The 15,620-nt window shown below is 31.1% G+C and overlaps 1 long non-coding RNA gene across 1 annotated transcript in view; it reads left to right on the top strand.

Moving 5' to 3' along the window:
• Positions 1-11,629, top strand: part of LOC149081774 (uncharacterized) — a 44,355-nt gene extending 32,726 nt beyond the window's left edge. Inside the window, exons 2-3 of the long non-coding RNA XR_016193332.1 lie at positions 7,831-7,929; positions 11,396-11,629. This is a non-coding gene — a long non-coding RNA (uncharacterized LOC149081774). The remainder of the gene's footprint in view (positions 1-7,830; positions 7,930-11,395) is intronic.
• The last annotated feature ends 3,991 nt before the right edge of the window (positions 11,630-15,620 follow it).

Genomic DNA, 15,620 nt, shown 5'->3' with positions numbered 1-15,620 from the left:
TCCCCACACTTCATATATATATTATACTACATATATATATTTCTCATTTTTGCTTATAAACTGAAGCTATGTATATTTTCAAATATTGAATTTCTTCAATATATTTTTAAATCATTTTTCATTCCATTTTTTTTCGTCTGACATGTTTTTGAGAAGGCAGGCGTAGGGGAACAAGGGTTGGCATTTTTATGCAATCAGGCATATCCACCCTTCAGAAACACCTACCCTTTTCGAACCAGGCATGCGGGGGGGGGGGGGGTTCTCCTTGATGACGACCCACTGCATAATATAGGTTCTGTTTCACTATATATACCCAAAATCTTCATTCCCAATATAGCTGGCAATTTTTTTAACTTCTTAACATAAGAATCTTCGAAAATTCCACCGTTCTCACCACCCCATCTGCTTTCTCCTCGTCTAATACTTCAAAATATCTTCTATGTAATTATTTTCTCATCGCTACTTCACTTATTACCACATATACGACTTGGAAAATAATGAAAGATATCTATAAAAAAAAAACAATTCAGAATTCTACTTTAAAAGAAACGACGTGACTACTATCATGGGTGAAATTTCACCCAATGCCAAGTTTACAAGACAAGAAAGCACAATTTGCAAGACCCCCACCCTTTCGTTAACTAAGAGTGCGCAGTTTTTATAAGTGGTGCGCTCTTAGTAACAGTATTATTAGCTGGTATGAATAATGAATGCTGGTATGGTGACTAATAATTATTAGCTGGTATGCTCACTCCCTGCATTACACTGCAGTGTATCACTATTACACTGCATTAGTAAAATTTTGAAGGTTGTTAGGGGCTGAAATTTCATCCATGACAGTTTCATCTCTGGGGTTGAGAAAAAATTAAATTCCACTTTTATTGGCAAAATGTCTTATTGTGATGGATAGGATAACTTTATAAGGGTGAAAAAGTTTGGCAATAATGACAAGGGATACTCCTAACACTATTCCATTTAGGACCATCCTACTCCAAGGAATTTCATTCTCCAATGTGTCATTCCGTTCTTCAAATGCCAACGGATTTTTGGATATTGTATAGCAATAGTTAAATAATCTTTACAAAAAAATTTTCATATTGTTTTCAAATTGTCTTTCTATACTATCACATCAATATTGATCATCCCGTTGATCACAATTGTCGGAAATGCGGCGTTATTCAACAGTGATTTAGTACAATTTTCGCAAGAAAAACCTTTTTAGCTGTTGTAAAATGTTTCCTAAAAAACCCAGGAAAATTGACCATAACAATATAATAGAAAATAATTGAAAGCAATCAGTTGTGAAATTTCATTGCTTCATTTGAAGAAGAAGGGAAAAAAACTCATGGACATAACAAACATGATTTTTACTAACCAACCTAACATTCCTAACATTCCACACGGACCCCCATTGTATTCTACGGACTGGCAACAGCAAAAATAAACCTTTTATATATAAATAATAATAAAAAAATATAAAAACCGAACAATTCAGAAGCTTATGACTTCTTCTCTGTTAAAGAGAGGGCTGCGTAGGGCCATAATAACAATGACCACATGGTCAAAAGAAACAAATCACCTGAACGTGACTCGAATCCAACGAGAAACAGAAAACAAGTTTCTTGTATCTATTCTATTTTTCTATTTATTTATTTTTTATTCTCCTCTATCCGCAAAAATCATTGTATTTCATTTTCTCTTACTGCTGAAAAGGACATGTCCTGAAGTTAATTGCGAATAACTCGTGTACTAACCAGTTCATTTTGAAAATCAGTTATACAAATGAAGACGCCCTTATAGTGCTTTAGAAGAAAAAATTATACGTATAACGTGTATATGTATATTTTATTCCATTTATTGAACTTCGATACTATTGGTCGTGATTGGGAATTATTGGGAGGGACATGAGTTAAGCTTTGGAATCTTAATTCCGACATGGAATAATTATCGCCATATTACTTGATTTCTCCGGCCTTGGTTGGAAGAGAAACACATCAAAATACTTCATACACATTTTTTTTTTATTATTTTCATGTTGTAAAATCTATGCCACACCTACTCTAGGTTATTATTATTATTACATGCCACTTGAAATGACAAAACAAGATCACAACTGATGTCAGCTCCTCCCACTCTCATCACGCCTTTTGAAAAATCTTGATCCTGACCAGTCAAGTAAAACTCAAAATCCTCTCAGCTGGGTTTCTTTCTCCTATGGTCTTATCTTAAAGATAAATCTTGAGAAGATAATCTTTTCTTTTCTCCTACACAAGTGGTAAAAAAAAAGAAAACAAAACAAACACTTAATGTTCTATTTACAAGGACACGGAAGAAGTTTGAGAAAAACGAAACCTAGTTGAGAGATACACTTCAAGAAAACCAGAGGAGTGGTCCGTGTTTAAAACGAAGGTTAGCCAGTGGTAACCTTTAAAAGAAGTATTTAAGTAATTGATTAGAAACGATTTGTTTAAGGAGGAGAAGGAGGAGGAGGAGGAGTTTCTTCTCTTTTTTTCCTTAGATTAATTTCTTCCGTTTTTTTTTTTTTTTTAATTGGAACTTTAAATGGTTCACTGCATAACTCACGTTTATCTTCAATGATAACCAATACAAAATAGGAGGAAAAAGTACTTATTTATGATCTAATATGAAACCCCCTCTCAATCCAATTAAGATTAATTTAACCTCAGACTCTATTAATGGTCATATGTATTTTTTTTTTCCTTATCTGGATTTATGATAATGAACACTTAGGTTTTAATTAATGCATGGAAGCGTGATTAGGATTTAGTGTTCCGTATTTCGTACTTTAAGTATTAACCTATAAACGATTGATTGGATGTTTGTTTTAATTATTATTCTTCCTGATTGGTTTTTTTTTTCATGTGTTGACGTGAGTGGTAATGATGCGATGCTTTCTTTAAAATTGAATTAGATAGTTTGTGCGGAGATCATTAGCGATATGTGATTAAGAGAATTGCAAGGTTTTTTCCTTGAAAATGGTCTCTTGTAATGTTGTTTCCAAACAATTTCTTGATTGGTGACCGAAGGCATCTAAGTGATTAAATATGCTTTGTTTCTTATAACCAGTTCATATAGAATCACAATTCATATAAATTGTGAAATAACTAAGTATAAGTAAAAATAATCACTAAAATTAATTATTGTTCAAAAAATAATGTAATTTATTTTATGTATCTTATGGCATATGCATCTTCTTAGGGTATTTTACAATAAATAGTTTTTAATTTTTATAACTGCATTTTTAATTGGGTTGCTGTGTTTTCGAAATATATGACATATTTCTGTGGTGTTTGGTCAGAACATGATATCTCAAAAATCACAGTTTTGAGGTATATGTATTTTCATTGTCACTTGAAAATCTAAAATAAAGCGTACACACAAATACAAATGAAAATATCATACATCAGCATGTTGTTTAGCCGTACGCATGCATTTGTGCACTAGCTAATTAGCTATAATTAGCAAGACTTACTTTTAGATCAAAAAGCCATTTTTTGGAGATATCATATTCTGATCAAATACCACAGATTTGCTATGGGCATCTTTTTCTCTTTGGGCGTTTTGCCTGTTGTGTCTTTTGTGTAAGTATTTGTATTTACATGTACGGGTGTCCAAAAATTCCGTGTAGAAACTTTAAAAATTCATAAAACCGGAAAAAATAATCGAAATAAAAAACGGTTTGCATTGTTTTTTTCACGGGGAAAAATAACAAAAAACAGCCGATAGGTGCCGCTGACGTACACAAGTCAAAGAAAATTGTATCGATCCGGTCCATCCAATCTGTCGGAACTGAAAGATGCGATCCGCGTATACATCCGGACCTGCTGCACTCTGCAGTTGCTGGATTTTTGACTCGCCTGCGATGTGTTATCTCCTGTGGTCATGTGGAACGCATACTGCTGTAATAAACGATTTGGAGACATTCTGTTCGTTATTTGCGTATATTTTCTTTGACTTGTGTACGCCAGGGCCACCTATCGCCTTTTTTTGAGGAGTTTTTTTTTCTATCTGAAAAGAATGCCCGTGACCTAGCGATGCTTACCCAGCAAACCGTTTTTTATTTTGGTTATTTTTCCGGTTTTTATGAATTTTTAAAGTTTTTACGAGGACTTTTTTACGCCCAACCTGTATTTTCCATCTTTCTTGTTTCAGTTTTCGTGTTAACCCTCTGTGGTTCCATGTATATTCGAATACATGAGTTAAAAAGTCCATTATATAAATTTATTCTCATTTTTTTGGTATTTTAGGAAATAAGTGTCAGTGTCGTTGAATTGCGAAACACGGCTACATAAGTATGTACAATACAGTGTTACCTCAGCTAACGAAAACAGTCCTTTTCCGGAATCACATTCGTTAGCTCAAACACGGTTTCTCATAGGTTTCTAGGGGAAATCGTTCAATTCGTTCAAGAAATGGTCCAAAATTTGAATAGCAGTTCCATAAAACACCAAGAACCGCTGTAAAAAAATACAATACAGATACTGACCGAAGGTTTGGATAACCAACTCCGCAATTGGATAAAGCAGAGTTTAAAGGAAGATAAGAAAATCGAAGATCTTTTCATTTCATACTACGTACGCTATGCAGTCGGATTCGTGAGCCAAGATTTAAAAAAAAGTGCGTGAAGTGGTGTGCTATTTGATACAGTCAGATCATTTCTCTCTCACATGCATGCACGTGGAAAAAGAACGCCCAGATTGTTCAATACAATATAATACAAATACAAGGCCACAACAGACAAAATTCCCAACGAGGTGGCTGAGAAAAAAAAGAGGTTTATATTAAGAAAAGCCCGTTTTGTATTAAGAATCTTGCCGTAAGCATTAAAGATTATTCAAAACAGGGAGTTGTTATAAAACGCTTTAATTATTCAAAACGCTTTCTTTTTCTTTTTTTAATGCATTTTATCTTAGTTTGATCATTCATGTAACATGGCCACGTATGTCACTTTTGCACAGTTTCTGAAATTTTACTTCTTCACAGATTTATAAAACCACACCAAATTGAGGAAATTTGAAATAAAATTAAAATTCTAGGAAATAACTATTTGATTGTACTAAACAAGATTTTATTTCTGTATATAGATAACATCATAATCAAGACAAACTGCATATTTTATCCTTAAGAAACCATTTAAATAATTAAAAAATCAACTCCTAATTAATTAAATTGCTATGTTGATGAATTGTTCTTTTGAAAATATGCTATAACAGTACCAAATCTACATCTGTTTTATCATTAAAAGAATAAATACGTTTTTATGGGGATGGCCCATCAAGGGTTAAATCGTAATTAATGGTTTTGCACACTGTTAATGACTAAAATATTTATCGATTTAGAATTAGGCATAGGACACTATAATGAAAGACTTCGTGTAACCGATATGGTTAACACTATGCATCCTACACCGAGGCCTTCGGGTCAATGGCTTCTGGGTCCGAATTAAGTGTAATTGAAATTAGCTTTAAACATGTAACACCGATTTAATTAAATTTCAAAATCAAAGAACTGAATTTGAACGCCAGAACTCTGCCAAAAGACTTGATCTGGAAGAACTAAATATTGATTAAATTGGGATAGTTTTACACTTCCTATGTCTTTAGTTCCATCATAGATAATTCGTCCATGTAAAATGACTCCTGAAAATAATTAGTGAAACACTATTTTAAATACTCAGGTTTCCTGAAACAATCTAAACTCCTCGAAAGATCTTTGCTTCAGTTCCTCTAATTTCATTGCATACAGTTACTTACCTTATTAAATACTTTTGGGACATCTCATGTGAGTCCTACAAAAGATATGAACATCAACAGAATTCACAATTATGAAAACATCTCTCGAGAAATGTGTTACAAATTAAGGTTCTCAACATCATAAGATTATATTTACTTCACTAAAAGACAGAAACATCCTGAGAATATGAATATTAATTTGGCGTATAATTCTCCTGAGGAAGTCATCAAGAAACAAAAGTAATAATAATGATAAGTTTCCTCGATCATCTCAACTCTTCATCTTGAAGCTGCTGACATAATCATCAGAGAGGAATCATGTATATATTCATCAAGAGGAAACAATCAGCCCTGAAATTGGAAGTGTATAGTTAGGATATTTTTCTCATATCAAGGGACATTAGGTACATGCTGTTCGTAATCATTGAACGCATTCATTCTCAGAAGCGTGAATTAGAAGCACCCCCCGGAGGTAGAGAGAGGGCAGAAACTAAAAAAATAAAAAAAGTAAAAAAATAAACCTATTATACCATCCAAAACCTCAAATCATATACTAGAAACCGAGTCTTATTACATAGAAAATGGTTTTCCATCTACATTATATGTTCATGTAGGGGAATTGAGTGTAATTGTTTGTAGTCGGCACGCGATATTACGATTAAGAGGAAGCAAAACTGCCCCCATGAACTCATGTTTTCTCACAAGTAACCCTATCCTTTTCTCTTATTATTACTTTTTGTTTTTTCTTTCAAGGAATGGATGGACTCGGAGAAAATATGGCGTTGATGCCTCTCCTCGCACGTTATTCTTGTAATTAATGCCTAAATCTAAATATTGTTTCTAATGCAACCCCTTACACACATGAGACCAAAGCCGCATAGTAATTTAGTCAGAAGAGAGAAATATACCATGTTGATATCCCCCTTATTTAGTTAGACAAAAAATATGGAATTATAGGACTGATATCTCATCTCTAGTATTTTTGGATTCACTTTCCACGTAGATTTGTTATCTCTCGTATATATATATACGGGAAGAGTCCTCCGGTATCCCTGAGAGCGAGAGAAATATAGTGGGCACGGCCCTTAAATACCCTGGGCATTTATAAGTTGGGCACACCTTCTCGTCATGGGAGTGAATAGAGTTTTCAAGATATAATGATCCGGTGAATGCTAATAGCTTCTCTTTTATTTCTGACCGTAAATAACAGAGAAATAGGGTTATCTCTTCCTATACCTTAGATTCATTTCATGATTCGAGTACAAAAAATGGTCTCTATCTCTTAGCAAACCTTTATTAAGCTATGCGTGTACTTCATTATATACTGATAGCATATCGATTAAACAGCTTTGATGAAGGTGAAAATGACTTGTTTCTGATAGCTTATTTTTCACAAAATCATATGCATAACATCTGCCAAATTGATCAGATCACAGTGAAGTTTTATGTATAGAGCCATTGCTGTACTAAAATTATACTGTTTTAGTTTGGATGGTACCTGATGTATAATAGATGACGAATATCATGGTTTCATAACTTCAGATCGAAAATTATGGATCTTCCAGACCAACGTGGATCACTAAAATAAAGTTTATTTGGATAGAATTTATATGAAAACAGTTTGTTAGCATTTAATAATGATTCTTTAAAGCACAGAAGGAAAAACAACAAAAATTCAAATATATATTAAAAAAAGCAAAATCATAAATTTCTAACACGTTTTGAACCACTTCAAACTAACTGCTTCACTTATTGAAAAACTTGTGAAAGACTTCACTTCATTAAAAATACCTCCACATGAAATTTTACAAAACCCAATTTCATAACGCGTTAGGAATCCGTGGTTTTCCCTTAAAATTTGCCTTTTTCGCTGGTTCTTTCTGTAATTTGTGTCAGGCAAAGGATTATTACTTATTTTTCTTATCTCCAAAATTTGAAACTTCTCTCATATTAGGGCAATATTAGGACAATTGGTACTGTGAAAAAACATATAATCTCTTGTATAGCAGTCCATTTTATCCTTAAAATGCTCAAGATGGTCAAGTTGGTTATTTTTTTTTTTTGCTCTTGACCCTAGGAAGTGATGAAACACTGACCCCGGGAAGTGCCGACAAAATGAACGTACGCTATTGATGATCCAGGAACTTGAAGTATAACAACAAGCTCTTACGTGATGGTATGATCTAGATTTTTTTCTGTAAAAGATTTATATAGAAAAGAAGGAAAAAACAACACATATGAATGATCACGTGCGATTTTTTTTTCCCATACCCTTTAAAGTTTGGAAGAAAAAAGAGATTTATAAGATTGACGTGCTTGAAATGGCTGGCGCCTTTGACATGAAAGCTCATAAGGAAAAAAAAACTTAAACATAAAAACACACCAGGGATTTCCGCAGGAAAAACATCGAAAAATGACTTCAGGTAGGAAAAAAAAAATAGGCAATTCAGAACACTAAGAAAAATTACGTAATGTTTTGTTGCTCAACAAATGATTGAAATGACATTTTAAAATATTATATTCGCTTGAGATAAAATAGTAGCTCTCTCAGGTGCAATTCTTTCACAATTTTGGCAAAAATCGGATTTTTATTCGAAAAGCTCCTTATAAAAGCATATTTTTGACGGTACAAACGCTTTCAAAAATAAAAAAATGTATGCTGTAGTTTCTTCTGAAAATATATTTTCAAATATATATCTTTATCTGAGGTAAATCCAGTTCCAATTTATACCGAATATTTTTAGAAATGGTCTCAGAAATACTGTATTTACGTTGAATGTTCTAGTTTTATAAAATACCTGAGATGTAGGGAAAATACCGAACAAATCCCATAGTGCCGTGAACATTTTGTTTGTAACATTATATTTTTTTGAAAAAAAAAGTTCCACGTGTATTTTTTTTCAAAAACGTAGAAAAATAACTGATGACGGGGAATTTTAAAATTTCTATAAAATTCTATACATTTGTTTCTATCTATCCAACTCTTATACGATAGTAAAGATATTTCTATACCACAAAATTATCGAGCCATATTATTAATGATAAGGAAATATTTTCATTTAATTTTACAGTATAATTTTTCAGCATAATTATTTATTAAATCGCAAAAAATCAGGTGCCATGCAGGGCTAGTTTCTCTCATGAACAAACGGAGTCATGCCCATGCCAAACAAATTTTCGAGGCTCCTTCGGCTGCCAAAGCCATCTTCTTTTGATGTTTAAAATTTGTACAAAAATGTTCACAAATATTTTTAGATTTTCGCTTTGTGGAGGTAGGCGGGCCCTCTATACCCCTCAACCCCTGCATACGCCTTTGCCTCCAAGTATGCTGTACATAAGGGCCCCAACAAGTCGTTTTTGTACAGGGCCCAAACTTATGATGAACGGGCCCCGATGTCATATATCATTTCGAAATTACACATATTACTGAAATAATGAGTAAAGATTACCAAATATTGTTAAATATAAAAAATTCGACACAAAAGACCTCAATTCGTTACATTATTTTAATATATATATAACGATGATGGATTTGAAGGCAATTTATCTTAATTTTGCTCACAAAAATTCATAATCAAATCAGAAATAACATTAATTTTTTTTTCTAATTTACTTATTTATGTGGGTTTTTGAATAAATTAAATAAATATATATATGTTACGGTAAATGTGTTGAATCGGTTATTTTGCATAATATTCGGATTTGTATCGGTTATTATTTATAATAATCGACCGTTTTGGTTGGTTATAATGCATAATAACCACATAATTTATCGCATTTTACTATAACATACATACATATAATCGAATAATTCAATTTTTTCAAATATACTTTGCAGAAAAGAGAATAGACTTATGAATTTTATATTTAAATAACTATTTCTAATTCAGTATATTTTCTTAATTTCATGCGTATCTTAATTTAAATTGTTCTACGGGTAGTATTTATGAATTCATAATCAATTCCATTGTTTTTTATTACTTTATTTTTGATGCCCATCCAAACAAACAATGAAACAAACTGAACTTTTGAATTTAATTCCGATTGTAGATTTGTATCGAAAACATTCAGAGATAAGCAGAAAATAAATATTGCACATATAGATATGAAAACTTAAATTCAATTTACCAGTTAAAATTTACCTTTATAAATTGAATTCTTTATATCGTGTACATGTATTAAAATATTTTATTTAATATATATAGAGAGAAATTACACGAAGCAGTAATTCTGAATTCGAAATCATTAGCAGTTTCTAGCCCTCACTTCATTATCATAATAAATGTGAATAAATAATAGGTGAATGTAATTTATTTATAAAAATATATAAAAAAATAATGTTATTAACTATATATAATAATTATATAATTCAAATTAATTTAATTAAAAGCTCTCATTTCAAACCTATATAATTAATTTAAAAGTATTTTCAAATTCATTTACAAACGCAACATACTTCTCAATTTTTAATCCTAACTGTAGTAAATATCAAGAAACAATATGCGAGGAATTTCTATAATTATAAAAATAATAAATATAAATAAAATAAAAATAATGAAGGCTACAAAATGACAATTAATATAATTTCATTATACTAACTTGAAACGACGTGAGCTAATGAATATCGGATATTTTCCTAGACTTAATTAGGATTTCTAATAGAATCCTAAAAGAAAAAAATTATTATGTGCTTGAAGTTTTTAAAACCAATCCAAGGTCATATGATCGATGATAATCAGTTTATTTTGAAAATATGTCTAAATAAAATATAAAAAATAATAATTTTGTGAAAAAATAATCATAAAAATGTGAAAAATTGTTATTCTTTGTCATAAAAAGTCCTATTTCAGTCTATAATTGATTTCTGTAAATAGAAAATAATAATTAAATATATCAAAATAACTTAACTAAAAGCTTATTGCAAATCTATACAATTAATTTTTAAATTTTTTAAATTGTTGATTATTAATTATTATACATTTATAGTTAAATTTGTATGTGCATAACATTTTCAAATTCACTTGGAAACTCTATACACATTATAATTTCTAATCCTAACTACAATTTGTATCAGGAAAGAATCTGCGAGGAATTTGTTTAATTGTATGATAATAGAAGCCATAAAATTATAATTACTATAATATTTTATTATACTAAATCTATCGTGTGAGCTGATGAATATCAGATATTTCCTTAGACATAATTTAGATTTTTCATAGAATACACAAAAATAAAATTTTTATTACGTCCTTCAAATTCCTAAAATGAGTCCGAAGGTCAGATGATCGATGATAATCAATTTAATTTGAAAATATTTATAAATAAAATACGAAAAATAATAATTCTCTGAAAAATTATACATACATAGATAGATAGATAAAAATTCTTGTGTTATATTTCTCAAAGAGAAGAGAGAGAGAGAGAGAGCAACAAGAAGAATATTTATTCTTTTAATCGTAAGAAGTATTCGTGAAATAATAATAATGGTAATAACAATAATAATGTGTTTTCTGGGAAATAAAAGATATGTATTTTTCGTTTTGTGTCACTGATCATTTGCTCGGCGTCCGACGCGAGATAGACGACGCCTATTTTCTCTTAATTATGAATATTTAATTGCTGTTTTTCTCTTTCTCCCTTAGTTTTTAATCTCTTCCGAAGAAATAATTAAGTTGGAGAAGGGATAATGGAAATATTTGGTGATTTTTTTTCTTATTAATGTCATTCGGTCCAAGGTGATGGCCGGCCGTGTCCTTTACATGCTGACCGGTTTTATTTTTAATAAGACATGTAAGAATGATATGTAACATCACAAGCTGATCAGAATGAGCATTATTTCATCTTAATTATCCTCCATATATATTTTGGTCATATTAGCTGTGAATAAGACATAAAATCATATTTGAAACTTTTAAAATAAATTATTTATGAACGTTATGTGTTACGTTATTATATTCCGAGGTATTATAAATGAATTTATTATAAACGTGATATTTTAAAATATTCCATTTCTCCTTTTTTTTTTCTTTTGTCAGAACATGGGCATGATGTGAATTTCTTGAACATAATTTTTAATTAATTATTGTAGAAAACATTGTTTAAGGGTTCTCATACCTTAGAAATATCTTTAAATTTTCGATCTTATGCATCATCACAATTAGTTAATTACTTACATATCTTTAGTACTTATTTTTATTCAAATTTTCACAAATTAAGAAAAGTTGCATCGTTCAATACTACATTAACACTTTGAGCGCATGATAAAATAGTTCGACATCAATGTGTGCAATTTAATAAAAATTGATTCGAAATAAAGAAGGCTGTTTAGTTCATCAAATATGGCAAAAAACTGAAATTTCTTAGACGCCACCTCATTTGAAATTAAATTTAAATTTCAACTTCACAAAAAATTCAAAAATGTAATTTTTTTCATGAATAAAATATTTATCAATGGATCTCGAATGTTTTGCTCGAAAATTTGAAAAGTAATCGTGGGTTAAGTAGTCTAAAAAGATGTTTCTATTACATCATAGTTTTTTGATTCTTTATTTCATCGTTAAAAAGTGCATATTAAACACTACAAAACTTTGTTTATAGAGATTTTAGTGGTTAAATCTTACAGTATTGGCAGAAGTTTGCTTTAGTAACTATACGTGTTGTTTACACTGTGGATGAGAATTAATCTAATTCAAATCATTTTGTTAAATACTGGTTTTTTATTAGTGAAAAATGTTTAATATTAGCGTTGTGACTTGAGGACTATATTTAACATTCTTTACAAGCACACACACACACACATTTATACATATGCCCCGAACATATAAGAAAATGTTATACTCTCGGCCATATTTTATAACTCCATTATATTTATATAAACATTTATTTAAAGATTAATGCCAAAACACAGGTATCTTCGACTATGCAGATTTATATTGTAGCCATATATATAAAAGAACAGTCCCACATATTTATATTTTTAATAAAAACAATAATTGTGTAATTATATATTACTTATATTATATAATAGTTATAATGTATAATATATATATATATATATATATACACACACGCACTTTTTCACTTGTCCCTAATTATTTCCAGTTGGATGAGATGGAAACATACGATTCGAAAAGCGAACTATCAAGGCAATAGTCTATAAAGTCGAAACCCCCCAACCCCCCCCCCCCCCTTTCAGGTGAGGTGACTTGGGTACGACTTTGCATCAGTTTTCTCCATTATAATAAGCTACAAAACAAATATCTAAAAACTTAATCATTCTAATTGTGCAGCTTTTAGATAAAAATGTTAATCCATAAGAGAGAGATAATACAAAAACAAAACCCCAAAATCTGTACCCAAGTCACTCCGTTTTAAAGTATATAAAACAAAAATGTTGCGATAGACCTATCATAATACAGCTATTAACAAACACTAATAAATAAATGATAAAACTAAGAAATTTTACTCCACAGTAAGCGGAGCATCTGAAACTAGTTACAGCAAGAAAATAAACTATCGAGATGATAGTTCAGGTTTATCACGTTTGGCTCTAAATCAGAAATCCCTTTATCGCTAGAATGTTGACAGAAAATAAAAGCTTATGTGATGAAATAAACCCCCTCCCCCTTATCAAATCCTGCAGTTCATATATACAGTATATATAGCCCGTGTCCAGTAGGAAAGGCTGCAGAACAAAAATATATATAAAAAAAGAACCTGAGAAGCTCTATTTCTCGAAGAAACTTCTCCTATTTCACCTACGAGTGGTGTTGGGGAAATAGCAAAGGTAGTATTTATATCCCATATCTCTGACATCCTTCGCGAAGCTATGGGTAGTAAGTTACTATTAAGGAAGATATATTGGAAGCACTGGGCATCTGTAAAACATTTGGGATAGTTCTCTCTTGAAGGGGCATATCCTGGAGTTTTTTTGTTGTTTTTTTCTCTCCAGGACAACCCGGGATATTTATCCTCATTGGTCCTTTTCCTGAAAGAGCTCTTTCTCCTTACTTCTTCCTAGAGCTTTTACTAATAAAAAAAATAAGACGGAACCCGAACAATACGTCCATCGATATCTTTTTGTTTTTGTGGTGACTTTCGCAATAGCTATTCTTATAGATGCCGTAATATATCAAAGGTAAGATAATGTGATAAATATTGATTGAGATTATTGTTTTTGTTTCGTTGTTGTGTTTATTTTTTGTTGAATAAAGTTTTTTTTCTTACTGAAATGGGTATCATTTTTTATTTGTCTGATGAATGGTGTAAATATAAGTTACAAATTATAAGCGTATCAGCATGGCCCCCACAAGGGGTGGGCTGACAAGGCTCCAGCCCTGGGGTCGGGAGGATTTTAATCATTTTTTTGTTTTTTCACGCTATAAATTCATCATAAAGGGGGCCCCCGTGAAAGTCTGGTCGGGGGCCCGTTAAAGATCCCAGCCTAGGGGCCCTGCTTCAGGATGTGGGGGACCATGCGTATCAGGGTTGGACATGGGAAAGTTCCTACCGGACATGTCTCATTTTTAGAACACATGCTGATGCGGACACATAACACAAAAAATTTAAACATTTTCGGTTTTTTTTGTTTTTTTTTCATCGAAAATGATACAAGTGTTTTTACCCACGTTCATGAAATTCCCCAGAAATGCTTTCTTCGGCAGCCATGATGCAAATGTGTTGTCAACGTAGTCCGACATATTTTTGCTGTCTTAAGTTAGCAGCTCGATGCGGTAATGGGCTTTCATATACTGCAACTCGCTCAAAATAGAATCACACACTGCAACTGATTTCAAAATGGAATCACATACTATATCGGTTCTCAACCGGTTGGTTCTCCGCGGATCGAGGAAAAATAACAGTAAATTTGACAAAAAGTAATTATAAATATTTCTAAATGATAAAAATATATTAGTAACTTTGATGAATAAATAAAAAGTAGGCCTACAGGGCTCCGCCATAGAAATTTTTTACCAAAAATTCTCCGCGAGTCAGAAAAACGTTGAAAACCGCTGACATACTGAAACTGGACATTTCGGGAAAACGGGAAATCTCACTTTCAACTAACGAGTATATCCTGATGGTACTCACGGAAAAAGAAAAAAAAAACTTATTGGTTTGCATAACACAGTAAGAATATACTTTTCTGAAAAAAAAATATACATTGTATGACCTTATAATACAGTGTATAAAGTGTTTAAAAGGGATAAAAATTCTGCGATGGATTCTAAAATTGTTGAAAATATTTATGTGCATTTTTCTTTTACACAAAATTATCGGAAAAAACATATGTTTAAAAAAATATGTGACTTCTGCTGCCACCTATCAAATAGAAAGCAAACCATCTTTTAATTTTTTAACTTATTTGTTCGTTTCAAACCGATATGCCGCATGAAAATAAACAAAGTGGGTTATAATACCGTATATTATTTGTTTGTATGTTGCATACCGGTGTAAATTTTATTCACTAAAATATTAGTTAATATGCTTTTATGTTAAACACTGAATCAGTTTTTGTAAACACCATGAAACATAGTAAATGGTATTTTGGCACATAAAACTTACACCGCTATGATGCATAAAAATAAAACATGTATAGTTTTATACCACATGTTGCTCATTTTTATTCTTCACTGGTTTAAAATCAACAGCCATTTTACTATAAGGATTATAACAGATAGTTTTGTTTTTATTCAATAGGTGACAGCAGGGGTTTTAGTGTAAAGCAGTTTTTCGTATTTATAATTGTAAAATATAAATATGAAACATGTACTCGATTAAATGAAGTGATAGTATTTTTCGGGCATGTAAAATATTGATTGGTTAATTTTTGGAGATTTTTCCAGCCTGAAGAGTATCTATATGTTA

Source organism: Pholcus phalangioides, unplaced genomic scaffold, assembly GCF_987345545.1.
Source record: "Pholcus phalangioides strain wild (caught in Gottingen) unplaced genomic scaffold, Ppha-v1.0 ptg000009l_1, whole genome shotgun sequence".
In the NCBI taxonomy this organism is placed as follows: domain Eukaryota; kingdom Metazoa; phylum Arthropoda; class Arachnida; order Araneae; family Pholcidae; genus Pholcus; species Pholcus phalangioides.
The sequence above is the reverse complement of the archived record's forward strand: the minus strand, read 5'-3'. Positions and strand labels throughout refer to the sequence as shown.